The sequence below is a fragment of the Strix uralensis genome, chromosome 14 (assembly GCF_047716275.1).
Source record: "Strix uralensis isolate ZFMK-TIS-50842 chromosome 14, bStrUra1, whole genome shotgun sequence".
NCBI lineage: Eukaryota > Metazoa > Chordata > Aves > Strigiformes > Strigidae > Strix > Strix uralensis.
The window spans coordinates 21,098,109-21,116,255 of NC_133985.1; the positions used below are offsets into that span (position 1 = coordinate 21,098,109).

General features: G+C 45.8%; 1 protein-coding gene across 5 annotated transcripts in view; it reads right to left on the reverse strand.

Annotated features, from left to right (window-relative positions):
• TCF7 (transcription factor 7) overlaps window positions 1-18,147 on the reverse strand; it is a 75,375-nt gene that overhangs the window by 55,197 nt on the left and 2,031 nt on the right. The gene's annotated exons all lie outside the window — the stretch shown is intronic.

The following is an 18,147-nucleotide window of genomic DNA, read 5'->3' on the forward strand; positions in this document are numbered from 1 at the left end:
GTGCCTGTACCTGCTCCTGTTTGTCCTCTTCCCCTCGGTTTTCTTTCTAAACCACCTTCTCCTTCCTCAGCCAGCCCATCTTCAGTATTAGTGGGCCACTTTGTCACCTTTTACTGTCAGCTTTCCTGCCCTTCACCAAAACACCAAACCCTTTCCTGCTTACAGAGAGAACTACAAGCACAACCGAATGTGAACAACCACAGCATGCAATGTGAAAGACGAATTCAAAACACACTCTGTCTCCTTTCCGGTGGCCAGCATCACCCATCACGGCTCTTCTCCTGTGGTTTCTCAGGTCCCGATCCCTCACAGCCCGACAGGCATTCTGGTGCCACGCAGAGAAAATCCTCACAGGGGTTTTAAGTCACTGCACTAGATTCAAAAGCTGATAGTGAAAATTTGAATTAAGAGGACAGAGGAAACGGTCATTGTTGTGCCCAATTTTGAGGGCTGACCAGCGCTTCCTAAGTAGGTCACATCATGTGGAGGGGAAATCACCGTTGTCTGACCCCGCTAACGCCGAGCTGTCCCAAAGTGCCTCCCTGGGTACGGTCACCCCGACCACGCTCCGCTCATCCTACGTGTGCCACCTATGAGCGTACAGCCGTGGAAGGGCGACATCCCAATTTTAATCACTCCAGCTCCCTCCGGGAGATTCCACCCCGACAGAAACGCCATCCCCAAAACTCTGTGTTTCTCTCCCTGGGCTTGCCTGGATTGCCAGGAGCCGTTAGACATCCTCAGCCTCACCGTAACCTCACTCTATACAAACTGTTTACAGACATTTTATCGAGGTGCACCAGGTGTGGATGCGGTTACCGACTTTGAGACTGTTTACCTCATCCTCCTTTCTGCATCACATTGTCACAGACTGTATATAAAAATCAGATAACAATGGTACTTCGGTCACAGCCAGCTCAGCCTCTGCACACTCGACTCACACATGCACTGGAGGACGCGGTGCATGTACAATCCTCGCAGCAAACCACACATGAGCTGGTGCAATCAAGTATCTGCCTTATCTCATTTTTTGCTGAAGTAAATTACACTGAATTTTTTTTTTTTTTTACCCTTTTCAAAGCTAATACACAAATGACAGGATGTTGTTGAAGGAAAATATGAGCTTTCATAAGCTATTATTATTAGCACATGCGCACCTCTCTGCTGCTTTGATCTTACTGTAGGTTTGTGTTTATTCCTCCTGACTCTGTACCAGCTGAACTCAAACCCGATGTCTGCTCTGATAGAGATCACGAACAATTAAAGTTGGATTTGTTAGCCACAACATCATGGAGCCAGAGCTATGGGATAATTACAAGGGTGACATTCGGCCGAACACACTATATATAGTTTTCCCAAAGTCTCTCGGCCGTGACGAGGTGTTTGCTGTAAAACGGAAGGGTGGTAATGTGTATTGAATAAGTGCTCTTTGATATTTTGCATGTAACTTAGAGTGTGTTCAGGTTTTGTTTGCAGCGGAACTGTGCTTCTTCCATTGTTTTCCGAGCAGAAAAAAAAAAGAAGAAAAGTTTAAAAAAGCCATTACAGGCTGCCTTAAAAATGGTGTCAAGGATTCGTAGCCATCTTAGCTGGTTTCAGTCACCAGAATAAGTTTATATATATTATTATATATGGGTTTTTTAACACTTCTGCTGGCAGTGCAGAGTCAACCCCGCTGCAGAAAATTAATTCCCGGGGTGTTTCTGCTTCAGTCATCAGGGTGATCGTTTGCTGAGCTCCAATCAATGACATGTCCACGACCTCACTGAAGGCAGGGGAGTTGTACAGGCAATACCTGGGGCATGATTTGGTGGTGATGCACAGAAAGAAAAAACTAGCTTCGCTCTTAGTCCCTGGACTAAATTTACAAGGCCAGCAATCAGAAAGAAGCAAGAGACTTTTCAGTGAGCAGATATGGCTCTATTATAAATTAAGTCCTAGAGACTCCAGTACCTGGCAGGGTTCATTTGTGCTTGGTGCTATACAGGATTACAGCACCAGAGCCCTCCAGCTGTAAAGCCAGTTGAGAGCAACCCCCTTCACCAAGGGAAATGGAGGGAATGAGTTAAAGACAATAAGGTAACAGGAATGGGATAGGTGATTAGATCAACTGGCTTCATGCACAATTAGGCAATAATTTTAGACAGCCTGCGTTCAAAGCCCAGCCATGCTCTAACACATCAACAGGCCATCAAAGGCATCACGGGAGGATGAAATGCTGCAGTGGTGGGAGACCCACATCTGGAGGGGGGACTTGTCCATTCATCCTTCCCTGCATCTGCTGCTGCTACAGCCCATGTGCCCCAGCCTCCTTTGTCCCCACGGTGCAAACGGACATGCATTAAAAATACCCCTGTAAAATAGGGGGAGTGGGTATTAAAAAAACCCTGCTCAGCTCATTGACCTCCGAAGTGTCCCCCCACGTTTGCAGCCCCAGCCACGCTGGTGGCACGTGAGGGCTTGGGCTCATGCAGAGCGATGCCACCAATGTCTCAGTGAATGCCACCAGGTTTGGAGGTGACACGCAAGGTGGCAGGTGGCTTACGGCGTTGGCACAGGTCCGCTGCAAAAACAGATGCTATTTTGTATTGAAGAGCAGTGGGAAGGTGTGTGACAGTAGCATCAGGAGGCTGGAAAGAGCTCTGTGAAAAATACATCAGGGAAAAAAAGTACAACAGGAACAAAAAGATATTCTTGATGAATGTTTTCGTGAAAATTCTGACCCGGTGAAACATGTTACCTATTCAAGAAACAGAGTGAAAAACAACTGAGCACGGGCAGTTTTTGAAAAATACCACAGACAAGAAGTTTGCAGAACTCTGAAAATTTCCCATCAGCCCTAACGACTGCAGAAAGGGAATCGGGAACGGCAGCAATCACAGGAGACAGCGGCTGCCAGCGCTGCTGAGTGATATTTACATCAGTGTCCTGCCAACAATACCATTACTGGATTATCAGGGTGGATTAAGCCTTTAGCCAATTACACCGACTGGTAAATTGTAGATTGTCTAGACTTTTTCATGTTCAACAATATGTATGAAGTTTCTCTTTATCGCTACAGCATCACACGATGCTCTTGTGGGATGTAATCCTGTGCTTCCCCGGGAGGTTCAGGTGAGCCATGCCTGCAGCTCTGGGTTGACTTAGTGTGGCCCTGTGCACAGACAGATTTATTTCAGACAGGATTCTCATAAATTCAGAACGACTTCCAAATTTCTTGACTAGAAGATCAAAGAGGCAAGCATTTGCTTCATGCCATCTGTGGAGCTGCTCAACAGGGCAACGCAGTCTGGGGAGGGGGGAGGAGAAGGGAAAAAAGAAAGTCTTGGAGATTATGCCCTCAAAAACAAGCTCAAATGCCACCCTCACATTAAAAAGCACTGGTTGGCAGTAACAATTAATTTCTTAACTGAAACCCGCCCAACTGTGTCCAAGTGTTTTAATTTGCCTATTGCTACAATATGCAAGGGAGCTGGCAGTAATGGATTTGCAATTAAAACTAAAACTGGCAAAGAAATCGCAAAGCTGGCAAAAGAGCTAATCTGCAAGCCATGATCACAAGATTACAAAGTGTTTATGCACATGCTAATTACCCGAGTACATCGCTGAGAATGACTTGTAGGAGAGAATACTGGGTTTGCGTGATCTAAATCCCTGGATCCACACGGCCAGCCCAGTCGGCACCCTACCTACTTCCCACAGCTCCCGTGAGCTGCAACGCGGGGGAATCGCTGCAGTCCCTGCGTGGAAGCAGAGAGAAGGACAAGGGACAGGCAGGCAGGGTCCTGCCGGTGCCACCCCACATCTCAGCTGGGGAAGGATGGAAGCCGCTTCTCGAGCAGGTCAGCGCCAGCAGTCACTGGGAGCCACGTCCTCGACTGGGATATGGACCCGCTGGTGTGAAATGAAAATCACCCTGAATAAACTAGCACCCAGTTGTTCACCCTATTTGGTTTCATCCTGCTCCCTCTCAGCTCTAACACAGTTACTCCAGCAGGTCCCTGGAGATCAGCGGGTTGCACAGCACATGGCCCTGCGCTGCGACCACCGAGGACAAATGTGTACCCACCCCCATGAGCATGAAACCTTTACAAATTACCTGCAAAGGACAGGATGGGAAGGGAAAAGGACTTAAAAGTGATCAAATATCCGTGCAAATAGCTCATAACAGAAAGTGACAGTGGTCATGGGCACCATGAAGAGCAATTTTGAACCACAGGAGAGAATTTCAAGGAGAAAACAGAGTGGAAGAGTAGTCCCAGAATAAAAGGCTGCTGGGAAAACTGAGATTCTTTAATATATAGGATTAAGGATTGCCAGTATCCTCAGGGAGGAAATGCAAATGGGGTTCAGACCATTTTTTCCATAAAAATTAGGAAGGAGAAAGAATAGACTTTGAAGTTCAACATGTTAGTAAATGAAAGCAACAGCAAAGGAGACACAAAGAGAAAGCAAGCCCTGGACGCCTAGAATTATGTCTTAAACACTTCGTACTGAAAGACAGAACCCGAGGTGATGAGGAGACTTCCCTCCATGCCACGCACAGATCCCAGAAAATCTCTAGATTAGAAACTGCCTGAGAAAAAAGTATTGCACAACAAAGGTAGGATGGAGTACAGCATTCAAATGGGATTCTTTGTGCCTTATTCAGTCAGTCCGGGATGATGAGGCTGCGAGGAGCACATCAATGAGGTCCTGGTGCATGTGCCAGGCTGCTCTCGGATGTGTAGAGCAAAGAAAGGATTTCTGGATGCTCTTTGCTGTATGAGATGGTGGCTGGAGTCAGCGTGGAAGGAGGTGACAGCTAATGGATGTCTACAGAGATGTCAGAAATCTGATGGGCACCTCTACAGAGATTTGTAGGCTTGGCTGCGTTGATGGGGGCTGGTCATTCCTGACACCCTCATGAAAGCCAGATGGTTAGTCCAGGCTGCACAGAGGTGGTGAAGGACCAGAAGGACATTGTAAGGAGGCACAACAATAGTCATTGCTGGGTCTGGCAGAGGGATGGATGGTCTTTGTGGTGACTTCTCAGAGGTATCAACAGCCTTGCTTGATTCTGGTACCTGGCTGAAATAGGCAATTTGTATTTGGCTGAAGGTCATTCCAGCCAGTGTACTTGGGTAAGGCAATTACAGAGTGAGTTCAACCCATCGTTACTGGTGGCCGTGGAATGCCATGTGTCAGGAAATGGCATCCGAGCATCACCGATGCAGATAAGCATTATGGAGTTAATTAGCACTACGGGAAGGGTGGTTCAAGGGAGAAGTGCTTCAAAACTTGGCTTGGAGATTAATTTATCCATCCCTACCTGTAACGCACTGTCAAGCAGTTAATGGTACATCCAGCTATTGGGGTAACTGAGTGAAACTCAAGAATCCATGGCGTAGAGGAGATGATACACTGTGATAAAGAGGAGATGATATAATGCTGGGTCCTTCAGACTATAAACTCTATGACTCTACAGCTGTCCCTTGCTCCAAGTGAAATTGTTGGACTGTAAGAGTTTAAAGAATGTAACACAACCACAAAGTCTTTTGTTGATTTTTTTTTTTTAAATACATTTGCGACAAATTCTTCCTTACATCCAGAGATTCAGTTGGCTTCTCTGTACTTGTTAGCCAGCATCTAAGCCAGGCTCTGCTGCTGAGATCTGCCATTCTGCCTTTCGCAAGGAAAGCCCCAGATACAACTGTTGCCTATTTAAAGTCATCTACAAACCAGTTTAATAAAAGCTGACTGCATCTGCTTCCATGTTATTAGTTCTGCCCCAAAACTCTGTTCCTGGCAACACAATGTTCCACGCTAATGAGCCAAATCTTCCCCTCCCATGGCAATACTCCTAAACCTCCACACCATTCAGTTCACAAAGTTACCACCCTGTTTTTCCCTCGGGGGAGGGAAGGATTGCAGCTGCAGAGGGGGTTCTTCAAATAATATGAAGGCCAAAGATCTGTGGGAAAATCTGCTCTCAGACAAATAGCACTTGGGGGCATCTGCAGAGAGAACCAGCCCCTCTTTACTTCTGTCTGGGTCCCACGTCCTTCTGGCAGCAGAGTTTTTTATGAACCAGGCTGCCATTAATCCCCTGCCAGTTCCTACACCCTACCATCCTCTGTGGGTAGACAGCACAGAGTGGGAGATAATGCTGCAGGGAAGTGGTATTTACTTCAGCTGGATTTTGCGGCTTCATGGGAGAGTTTCTACTCGGGGCAGTTATTTCTCGCTCCTGCTGCAAGAGGGAGGGATTTGGTGTAGACTAGGATGACTTTTCTCAGCTCTTTTTCCAGTGAATTTTCACCCGTTCTCGCCACTTTTCTCCCTGCAGCACGGAGCGCGAGCTCAACAGCGCGTTGAGGTTATCGCGCTGTAGCGATGCTGCTCAGATTAAAGAGAAATCAGATAACTCTCATTACCTAACTGAAACTCGCTGCTAGACTTTTATAGAGAAATGATAAAGTCTGAGAGCTGGAGGACTCTGCTGCCCTGGCAGACACCCCACGGCACCCTGGCTAAGCTGGGGGGGCTGTGCCCTGGCTCGCCCGCCCGCCTGCCCCCGTTCCCGGGATGCGGAGATGCCCGGGATGCGGAGATGCGCAGGGCACGAGGCAGAGCCCCAGCCACCACCAACACGTGTGGTTTTGGCCTCCGTGCGCTCACACCTGGAGCCTCCAGTAAGGAAAATTTAAGCTTAGAAGTTGACACGGGCACGATTGATGGCTTTAATATTTTACAAGTGGATGCGCTAGCAAAACGGTCGACTCTACCCGATTGTGCTGAGCTTCCTTGTGTTTCTAAAAGTTGGACTGAACTCATCTGACCGCCTCCTCTAATGCTTTCTGTTATAAACCTTTCTGCACCACATGCGACAGCAGCATCTCCCTGGAAAAGATTTCATTCGCTTCTGACTTTGCCTCAAGCCATTAACTGACAAACTGGCAGCTAACTACTGTTAACAAATGATTTCCTAGAGATTACTGTTTAAGTAAAAAAGGTTCCAAGATAAATAGACTCATTCTTCATGACAAGGAATTTGAATTATGCATCCAGGGGTTTGGTATGTGTGTCCAAAACCTATGCCATGCAATCCTGGAGGTTGTTCTCATCAACATATTACAGGCAGGTAAATAAGAAATGACATTTTGTCCTCGGTTTAACAACCCGGATTTGTGCGGCATGTGTATTTGAGACAACGTGTTGGACCATCCAACCATCATTCCCATCCAAGTAATGCCACTTTTTGAAATTACCGTTTAGGCTGAAAAGGCGATTTGTTTTTAAAGCGAGAAAAGATGCCAATCGCCTTGAAGGAGTTGTGGTTTTAGGGCCACCTGCCATTTGCTAAAAGATTACGAAATTGCAATTTGTTTAATATCTTGAAGTAAATGGCCTAATAAGCAGCATAGTTTACTTTTTTTGGCTAGTTCTCTGATCATTTCTGAAATGTCCCCTCTCACAGCAGCCTGTGTTGGATTTTATTTTTTTTTTCAGTATCGACGTGGCTTTCCCTGCAGTGCTCTCCAAACATCGCTTACACATGAAACGATAAAGCTTCAGAATGCTCCTCGGGGAAACTGAGTCACAGAAAAACAAGCTCCTGGGGGACTGGGAGCAGAAGCTGGGATAAAACCGCGCTTCCTCCGCCGCAGCCCTGCACGGCAGTTACAAGACTATCCGGTTCCTCTGCTATAAAACTTGGTAACATGCCTCACTTCTTACCTGATTTTGAGAACATCCTGTGTTAACACATAAACAACTGGTGCTACTAATGTCTGTTTATTTGGCTATTTACACGCATCTGACACGGCACCTGGTGCTCTCCGGTAAGAGGATCGCTCGGCTCCATATCAAACAAACTCCCAGGACGCAGGCAGGAGAGAGGCAGCTCCCACCCACAGCAAACAGCAACGCACCCACCCGGGAGTCAGACATTTACCACGGCACTGCTTTTAGAAGCACATTTGGATGAAGAGTGATGCTTTTGGATACAGGAGTTGATCTTTCAGGGATTCACTGCAGCCTGCCTCATCCCTCAGTATGCATTTATATGCAGATCCTCATACTAGATCAGTACAAATAGTATATTACACTTTAAAATAGTTTTTTTTTTTCCAAAGTTACATATATGTATGTAGTTACATACTATTTCCAGTAAAAGCCAACAACCAAGCAACTGGCACTGACATATTAGGCAATTTTCTGTCCTCTTGAGTGAAGAAATTAAATTTGCTCTACAACAACCCTTGTGTTCAAGTGCTGTCAGAAGTCCCAGACAGCACATATGTAGTGTTTTCACCTGAATTCTGCTCCTATCATGAAAAGCAGAGTTCACCAGAACAGTAAAAAAACCTCACATTGCTAGATATAACCCTGGTTTCAGCCATCAAAGAAATTAATTATGGAAAACACAAAAGGGCTTAGGCACGATGTTAACTTCAAGGCAGAAGCGTTAAAAACTTCTTAGTTTTTTCTGAACACTTGTATGTGCTGCATTATACAGAGCATGTATGCCAACATGAGCCAAAATGTCTTAGCACTTAGTTTGAAATACATCCTTAAATTACTGCTGACTGTGCGTAGAAATAAATGGATTTACTCCGAGGTTTAGATAAAACTATTGCCTTGTCAAGGTGTTCCCATGGCCCCCGGTCCAGCTGGTTTAGGGAGCTAAATAAGCAACTGCAAACACATTTCTGTGATGTCATTTTACAGTACTTGATACTTCAAAGTTGCTAACAGCCTGCAAGAATTCAACAGATTGATCTAAAAATCTGAGAGCGTGTTTCTATCGCAAAAGGACTCCAGAGCTGGAGAAGGGACAAGAGCTGCTCTGGAAGTTAAAGCTACGCAGAGAATGACTGTAAGTCTTGCAGTGAATCACTCTGAGTTGCACTGCTTGAAGAGTTTGTGTCCTGCCTCATTACAACCACAGCTACATCTGATTTGAATGAAACCAGACTTAACGATTTTTGTGCCAGCTCTTTAAGAAGCAATGTCATTTTCTTCAACACCCTATTATTTCATTCGCTATCTCCAAAGATTTTGCTCCAATTCCAAAAGCAAACTTATTTTCAGGAAATAGACTGTTTCCAACTGGCTTTAGAAGGGCCACACACTTAAAACCCTGGACAGGCTTAAACCACAACCTTCAGACATCCTCGTGTTTGAGGGTGTACGTCTCCAGCATCCCCATCTCTACTTATAAAAGAAAAATGCAAACACGAGATCAGCACTGAAGATTCAAACGGTTTTCAGAAAGCTATCCCTATAGTAATGATTTCAAACAAATAACAAGCTAAAACCAAAACACAACAGCAATAAAATAAAATCTGATGAGCTCTTCAAAAAGATCTCGAGTGATATCAATTGGCAGGACTCTGTTGTCTATCCCAGAGCTATGGCAGTTTATCCCAGCCAGGGCTTTGCTGCAAACACACCAAAGCCAGGAGGCTGCATCCTTTCATATTTCAAAACAAAAGCCAAGTTCTGATCGCTGCGATGAGGAAGAAATTTTTTGTTGTGGATACATTACTGTATAATTACTGCAGATTTCATTTACTTTCTTTGGAATACTACAGCAGATACAAAAGCTGGGTAGATGTGGCAGTTCCTCATGTTATCATCTAATGCTCCAGGTTTACATTTTGACAGTTAGTCCTCCAAAATATCAGGGATGTGTGTGTCTATTGAAGGAAAATAAAAGTATTTCCACTGATAGGAGACAGGGAAAAACACGTGATACCGTCAAACTGATAGCAACAAAAGAGTTTCATGTAAAATTAAAACCAAAAAAACTTTACCCATTTTGTCAGTAAAATCAGGGTTAGAAACATGGGGATAAGATCAGGAAGGAACACCACTGGGTAAGAGACTATTCATGGGACCAGAACATGGAAAATTCCATAAAGCACAAATGTTGCTAAGAATATTCAAAAGTCAAAGCTTTCTGTGGGTGTGCATGCATAGAGATGTCAACACAACTATTTCACGATCACCGAAATTGCTACTAGCCTGCATCCTCTCTGAATGGCTATTTTTAGGACCCAGCCTTTCATGTGGTATAACGATGTGGATTTTACAAGAGCATTTATAATGTGTTTCATATGGTGTACAGTCCTGGAGAAATTGCTTTGTATCAGAGAAAGTTAAAAAAAAAGGTTTGGGTGTTGTTTTTTTTTTTTTATAATTTTATTTCTTATTTTATATTATTGCTTCTGTTTTGGATTTAGGGTTCATACGCATATTTTAATTTATCCTATGTGACAGCACTGACTGTCCCAAAGGAACAGTCAGCACAGCACAACGCGATCCCACAAAACGTCACCTGGATTTCTGAATCCGCGTGTCCCTTTGGACGGTCGGATTTCAAAGCTGGCAATGCCACACTCTGTAAGTTATAGCAGGAAGCCAAAGCTCAAAGGCCAAATTTCGACCTCGGGTATGCTGGTGTCAGGGGTTGTGCACCGTCTCCCACATTAGAATCGGCCTTTCTTCTTTTAGGGCAAAGTCATACAAAGCGAGGTTTGTAGAAGACGACGACTCCTCCTCGCCATCTCCGCTCCCGCGCCAGTAATTCCAGGGCAGCAGCACGTAACAAGAACCAACTCATCAGCCTCTCCATGCTAAGAACAACAAATTTTCATGTGGTAGATCTTACAATGGCTTATTTCCTAAACATGAAAGCAATCTCCGCAGTGCCATCTCCTCAGTGTTAGAATAAAAATTCCACATTTCTGATCCTTTCTGAGCATTTTGCTGGGAAGAGCATCTCCCCAGCACTTCTTCCACAAGTGTGTTTATAATTGCATCCCCCTCATGCTGAGTCAAGCATACTTTATGATCTTGGGCTTTCACATTTTGCTTTTGTATAAGTCCCATCAGAGGAGAACCTCTGTTTACACTCGTGTATGCTATTCCTCAGAGCAAACCACAGCAGAAAACAAATTTAACATATAGCATACAAGTTGAATCACTAAAAAAAAGTCTTTTTTTTTTGGTCAGTCCATGATTACTGCATAGCTCTTCAAGGCAGACATGTACTTTGTATATTATAGCCTCAGATTCTCAATGGAACAAAGGAGATACTGTTGAGATGTTTTTTTGCCTATCATTTAATCAAATGTAAAGTTGTTATAACTGGAGCAGAAAGTGCTCTAGATTCTAGTATCCAGCTTTACTTTGGTTTCAAAAATTTACCACAGCATTGTTGAGTTTATTGTTTTGTTTAACAAAATACTAATTTTGTGACCCCATGAAATACAATGAACCAGATTCTTTTCATTGCAGCTGAGCTGTGTTTAGCACAGACACGGGGGACAGGAGAGGAGTAGTGGTTTAAAGCCACTCTAGTGACCTCTTGCCTGGCATCTCCAGCCAGCAGGATGCTCTGGATGGGTACCGCTAGTTCTGCCAGGTTTTGCTAACCTTCGTCATCCTCAGGATTGACCAAATGTCCCACTTTCTCCATTAAACCACCTCACAGAGGCAGTGGTGGTGGAACAGTCCTTCGTAACTTTGGGAATGGTCATAAATGATAAAGACCCAAAGGCAAAAATCAGAGAAAGCGCCACAGGACAGGGCAATGATAAGCTGCTCTGTAAGGAGGTGAAGGTGGGAGCTCTTTGTCCAAGATCATTGGGAGGTGACCAAGAAAAAGATCCTGCTGTAATCAAGACTCAGAGGCACATGATGTTGCAATCACTTCCTTTAAGAAATGAAGTAGGTGGGTTTGTGAGCCAGCAGCATGTGCTGAACTGGCAGTCCCACGGCGAGAACGAAGACCTTGGCTGACATTTGCAGAGGGCTTGGTACAGACCTTGCAGGTTCCCAGGACATCTCATCATTCACACCATGAAACACTTGCCCTGCCTGGGGGCTGGAGGGAGCCGTGCCCTCCCGGACAGACCGCTGGACAAGTCAGCAGACAGAACAGGCCTTCAGTCTTTACTGATTCAGCTGGATTAAAACTGGAAACTAGGAAATGAACAGCTTTGTATCCTGTTACCAACCCTCTGAGTCACCCGTCCTCCTACCGAACCTTTGTTTCATCCTCCAGACACAGAGACTAATGAGCAAGTATCATGTTATAGAATATTTTTTTAAAGAGAGATTTGGAAGAATAGCACATGAAAGAGCCTGTGCGGGGGGACTCACATGTCCCAGCTTGGCACCAACCTGGGATTTGGTCAGGTTGAGAAGTTTTCCCTGCTGTAGCGGATCTGCAAAGAGCTCAGGAAGCAACTTGTACCTACTCTCTTTATTTCTGTGCCCTCCACCCACCACTGGTAAATGATGAGGTAAGAGTATATATACACATCAGGCTGGGAGAGATGCTGATGTAAGCTACCTCCTGGCACCATGAGCCGCGAGCTGGAGCAGCAAAGGATGGGAAACCAAGGAAATGAGCAGCAAATGAAAGGAGAGGCATGGCTGCAGGCAGCCCAAAGCTTCAGAGGGGTGGGATGGGGAGAAGCTCCCGCAGTGGCAATGCCCTGACCAAGAGGACATCTGGCATCTAGTCCCTCTTCAAATCAATGAAACAGACAGGAGAAGACAATCCTTGAGGATTTCTTGAGGAATCTGTGACTCACACATGATGCAGGAGATTTTAGTACCTGAACGGCAGCACGTGCTTGACTCTTGCTCACCCAAACCCGCCCTGTCCAGCACAGCCTTCCGGGAGCATACACGATGCTCACAGATGCATGGGTCCTTCCTTCATCTTGTCTACAGTGAATTAGCGAGGGGGCTCAAAGGCCAACCCGTACAAAACAAAGACTAAATTTGGCCTTGCTGAATCGCTCACGACCAAAGGGCAGACAAAGAACTGCGGGTGTGAAATTAATGGCAAGCTGTAGATATTTCCTCAAAACTGTTCATGTTTCTTAGCACTTGACTGTGCTCTACCAATAACCACTGTGTCATGCACACACAGACACACACAGTCCAGACCAGACTGCAGTCATAGGCGTGCAGCTCACACCACCACTCGGAGCCTGAAAACCTGCTTCACTTGCAGATCACGCTAGAGATAAGAGAGGGATTCAGCCTGTGAGTAGGATGTGGCCCTTCACAGACGGTCTATGAAAGCAGTCAAGAGAGTCATCCCTACGGAGTCGGCGATGTCTGTTTAGTCACAGGAACACACGCGTGGTTACTTGAACAAGCACCTCAAACAGCAAATGCCAGCACACCCAACCATATGGGTTTGTCAGAGTTTTCCACCCAAACGCAGGAATTTAATGGTGCCTGTAGACTTATGGCAGGAGAGGGACTGCAAGCTGTGAAGTGACACGTGTCCTGCCAGTGAGCAGCAAGAGCACATTGCAGAGCTCCTCGCTGCCCTCCCGCCGCTCCCCCCTTCTCTCAGATAAAGCTCTGGATACCAGACCGAGCAATGATCTTTCATCTTGGACACGTCGTGCACCGCTAGCCCCTGAATCACTTTGTTCTTCACAGTTAAAATTTCAAAAATATTAATCATTAACATGGATGAGCTTTGGGAGCTTGGGTTGATGTTAGGTTTTTGCTTTTCTCTCCAAATTCTCAACCGGTTGAGCTAATAACATTTCACAAACAGCAACAGTTGGAAGCTTGCAGGAACGGTGCCTTTACCATACATAATCTCATAGCAACTCCCCACCGACAAAGCATCCCGTGCCTGGGAAGCCAGTTGCAGGGTAGCCTGCGAAGGAATCCCAGTGGGAGAGCAGATATTGTTGAACTGTCTGAATCACGTGCACACTTATTCACATGCACGGATTTACATAAAACTTGCTTTTGTTTCCCTGTGACATTTTTCTCCCTCTTTTTTTCATTCCAAACAATTTTAAAAATAAGGTTATATTAGACCACACACAGAGGCAGTGCTGTATCATGTCACTGCTTCTTAAGCAGAACTCTCTAATTTATTTCAAAGGGAAGTTCTGCTTCAAAATTGAGGGTGTGATATGAACTCAGAAATTAACACAAGAATTTTCCTTGGGGGGGAACCAAGGCTGAATCAGACATGCAATAAATGACCTCGGAAGCCCTGTGCCTTGGTACATCTACCTATCCAACATTATGCTCTAATATAAAAAAATTATTTTCACCATTATCCTATTTCAAGCTAGGTAGAAGAGCTGGAAGAAGTGGATTTGCTCTGGTCAGGAGGGAACAAATTACTCATCTGTCTGTCTGCCAGGACATCCATCAACAGCCACCGCACTCCTAACGCTTTCTGCCGGGAATATAACAATTCACGGCGACAGAGCACCATCCCGGTGAGGTCCCGTAGCTGCCAGGGAACCTGGCTGGGATGCTGCTGGTGATGTTGTTGCTCTCCCACAGCAGCCAGCACTGCTGCAGAACTACTGTTTGCTTGCAGCTGCCCTTCCTCCATGCACAACATCTGGAGAGGGATGCAGCAGCCCTCTTGCAGCGACACATCCCCATCACAGGGCGACTCTAGGGAGTTTTCCCACTGGTTTCAACAGGATCAGAACTCGACACAGGAAAAAGCAATGCTAAACTATTGCCCTGAGAGTGCAAGCTAGGACAGAAAGACCTCTACACAGAAGCAGCTGAGCTGCAGATTTCCTTCTGCCAACTGCTGCGGGGACAACAGCCTCCTCCTGCAAAGGGACGGAGCAGCCGCGGGTGCAGGGGGCTGCAGCAGAAGTAGCCATGTCCCAGGGCTCAGCTGCTGCTGCTCGAGCTTCCATCCTGCAAAGGGCAGCGGGAGACTTTCAGCTCCGTGCTTTTTGACCTCATGTTAGATGTTTGGGACCTGTGGCCCCAGGCCAGCAGTAACTGCACTTTCATCTTGTCCTGCCCAAGGGGACGTTTCAAACCCACTCAACGAGAACCAAGCTGAAGGAGGCCCGCAGACCACGGGGAGCAGGCTCTGAACATCGGCACCAGTTCCTGGGCCTGCCACCTCATCTGGGGACTTGAAATGTGCAGAGCCTGGGAAGGTACCACCACCCTCCTGCTCCTACGTGAGCTCTGGTTAGACAACTTAATAATTAAGAAAATGAGGTACTGTCTGTTTTCCAAAGAAATAGAGGCTCTTGGACCTCTGTTTCTCACGCAGACAGAAAGTCCAGTGCTTCAGCTTTATATACAGAACATTCTAATTCTGCCGTCACACACCTCACACGCTCACTACACACACCAGAGGTGCACAGAAGGTGTGAAGAGCTCTCCCGGGAGCTCTCCCACCGACTGGAGTGGGGAGAGCTTGTGCCCTACATATGGGACAGCACGGCTCATTCCCCTATTTTATAAATCTATTTACAAAAGGAACTTAAAGGAACTTATAAGTGCTCCTTCTACCATTTAACTACCACATGGTACAAGATATAACAATGTTCAGAAAACCCCCTCGGGTCTAAACTCAATTATACAACTGTAGCAAGAAAAATATTTTAATCTGATCAAAGTGTTAACATGTTTGACCATGTCTGACCTCTAATGTTTGTAACCACCTAAAAGGCTGATGTTCTTACTAAGGATGTACCTTAATTTGATTTAAAGTCATTTGTACTATTTAAAAAAGGATATAGTTTTATGATTTTATATTTAATTTAGAAAAACAGTTCCCCAACTTGTTAATATTCTGTGGAAGTTTCTTGCAGATTTTTAACTGGCGAATCCTATATATTCCCCTCTGGGAAAAGCGGGACTTTTCAAGAGTCAAAGCAGACATGAACCACCACGCATGCGACACCTGAGAGCTGGGTGAGAAACGGTTCTCTTGGTGCCTTGCAAAATGTCGAGATTTCAGATGCAGGCACAGTCTGCGTGGAGATGCCCTTAACACACTTGACCGCGAGCGTGCCCTCCGCAGCCCGGCCCGCCGACGGGGGTTCAGAGCACGCTCCCAAAACACGGGACACTCGGGCTGCCTTGTCCCCAGCCCCAGGCGCACCTTCCCCTGCGTGCCCTGGCCACCCCCCAGCCCTCCTTTCTCTCTCCCTGATCGCTCCACTGCCAGCCCAGGCTACCTGTGCACGCTCAAACCAGCATCACTCCAGCTGAACCACCCTAAACCAGCGTTGGCCACCTGCAGCGAAGGTGGGCCACCGAGCCCAACGCCCGGGCTCTGCTGCTGCAGCGGGGCTCTTGCCACATCCTGCTGCTCGCTGGGGCCATCAGCTGGGCTTGGCAGCGCTCCTGATGGCAGGTCCCCACACACGTTCAGTGCCTCGCTCCGGAGCGATACCAGAGCATGTAAATAACACAAGTGGGTGTGTTTTGGCAAAAAGAGATGATTTTGGCTGGGTAGATGCGGGCAGCCTAGCAGGATGCTGGGGTGAGCAGTGTAACAGTTAGCGGGCTACAACCACTTTGAGGAAAACAAAGCAAAAGTGATGCTGCTGAGAAAATAAGAAAAAAAGGAAAGCAGCACGCCGGTAACGCCGGTAGCGACACACCCACCCAGGCAGGCGCTCCGGGCCGGCTCCAGCGCCGCTCGCAGCACCCTGCCAGGGTTCGGAGGGAGCCCGCAGAAAAAAAAAAAAAAAAAAAAGGTGGTTTTATGGTGCGTCGCAGGGCGGGGGTTCAACCCACAGCCTCGGTGCCGGCCGCCCTTCGTCTTTCAGGGAGCTGTATTATATTTTTCAATCAGGTAAATGAAAAGCCCTGTCAGTTTGCCAAAGTACTCCTGGGTTAATTTTTTAATTTTTATTCTCTGAGGATTCTGAAATTAATCCTAGCTGCAAACAACCGTTTCCAGGAAGCCCCATTAACCAAAATACAATCTCCACTGTCAAGTGCACGCATGACTGTGATATGTAATCCCATTCACTCACACAACCCTCCTCCCCGACTCCGCTTGTGCTAAAGTGTTAATTAAACACACTTTTATGGATGGTTAAGTATCTGCAATCTTCGGTCACAGATCTGACCTCCTCAATTATTGGAAGCAGCCACCAGATTATAGCCCAGACTTTGTATAATATACACAGTAGCAATAAATCTATAACAGAGCAATACATAATTTACTATGATAACCTTTGCACAGTCAATATAAATACAAGACAAAATAGCCCAGAAAGATATATCAGAATAGCTGTTGTAACAAGTCGAAAAAACAAGTCAGGGAAGAAATCTTCCTGTGTCTGTTAGCTAACCAATTTTTATCTGAAAACATCAAATCAGCTTTTCAAGCCACACAACATAAAACCAGCACAGGATCCAGACAGGCCTAAGTAAAGCTGGCTGAGGCACTGGATGATTTCTGTGGCTCTCAAGGGGACAGGATCTTTCCTTCTCTGCTACTCAGTTTTCTCCCCTTTGAGTTCTGCACAGTCTATTTACTCCTGTTTGTCGCTCTGACAGTAACCTCTTAGGGTTTTATTACTTTATCAAGGGGAAAGGCGATTCACAAACCACAATCTACTTTTTAGCTTAATTGCTAATAAATAGGCTATTGCACTTTGTTGCCCATCTAGTTAAGGGTTTAAGATTAAAAGAAATATTCTACTACAGCAAATACTTGCTGGGCTAATGTAACTCTGAATTTACTCAGATTCTACACCAGGGAGCAAACTAAACGCATTTAAATAAGACAAATTTAATATCAGCATTTATCAGGAAGAGAGAAGCTTAATATTATAGGGAGTGAGGGGGATACCTGGTACCTGGACAACGGGACACAAGGTAGGAAGCAACAGAAGAAACACTTGGATTACAACAATGTACATTGGCCCTGCCTTGCAAACCCATCTTTTCTTGCTGTAAACTGAAGGAAGACTTCAAAATTTAGGGACAGGTCCTCAATATGTGCACACCAACTTCAGCAAAGTCTGCAGTTGAGGAAAATCAGGTCCCCAAGAAGGGCTGTGCTGGGGTACGGGCAGGCTCACGGAGGGACCCGTCTCCCGACACACAGGCCAGCAGGGTCGGGTGGGAGGACGCAGCGGTGACTCCAGTGAACAATATTTCATACATTTTAACCTGAGTTTCATACCCCACAATCCATCTGTTTTTCCTAACACCACTTTAACATCCAACCCCTCTAGGGAACAAAGGGTTGAAATTAAGGAGGACATTGCATATTCTTTTAAACCTTATCCCTTCACCAGTTAAAAACTAAAACTGAAATAAACCAAATGATGTTCTGTTCTCATTTACTGACTGTAAATGCAGAATAACATCTGA